The sequence below is a fragment of the Culex pipiens genome, unplaced genomic scaffold (assembly GCF_016801865.2).
Source record: "Culex pipiens pallens isolate TS unplaced genomic scaffold, TS_CPP_V2 Cpp_Un0017, whole genome shotgun sequence".
NCBI lineage: Eukaryota > Metazoa > Arthropoda > Insecta > Diptera > Culicidae > Culex > Culex pipiens.
Window position 1 is genome coordinate 124986 of NW_026292834.1, and position 796 is coordinate 125781.

A 796-nucleotide genomic window follows, 5' to 3' on the forward strand; every position below is an offset into this window, starting at 1 on the left:
GTTCAGCGACCTCATTTTAGTCAAACTTAAATGTTTGATTGCCTTTTAAGTTTTAAAATGCTTTTTTTTAATCTGTCTTCGTCGCCATCTTGGATTTTAAAATTCTAAATCATTTTAGAATAGTTTATGTATGACCCAAACCCCCCTAAGCCTGACCTTCAAAAATAAGACATAAAAATAAATCCTGATAAGATTATCCGAAGTGAAATTATTCCGAAGCCTTCGGATAATCAAGTCTGGCCTGTATCAGGAAATCCCGAAAAAAAATATTGAAAAAAATACACTCGGTAGCACATATTGTTTGCAAAGTTTACATTTTTCTGACTTCAACCTCTTCAATGCATCCTAACCTATTTTTTCTATTAGGGGAACAGCATCTAATTCCAGCGTGCCTCTAATGTTGGCAGGTCAGAACTTTGACACTCAATTAAAGCTAATTAAAAGCGTTTTCAACTTAAATCGAGTGATAAATAGCTCAATGAGAAGTGAGCAAGCAAGTTTCTATCACAAGTTTTGCAAAATTAGTTGTTTAAATAGTGAAAATCAGCAAATTGGATGGAGTTAGGAGCGAGTGCTTAACCTGCCAAACGTACGAGAATTTCCCCTACCAGTCTCAATTTCTATTGATTGATTTTTTTATTCGGTCGACTTACCTGAGAACATAAATTGAGCTATAATCTTTATGGAGAATGTCAACAAGTTTCAACAATAAAAAAAAATCCCGAGAAATTTATTTGAAACATGTTTCAATAGCTTGTAACGTATTTTCCGAATCGTTCCCAAATATTTAAGGATA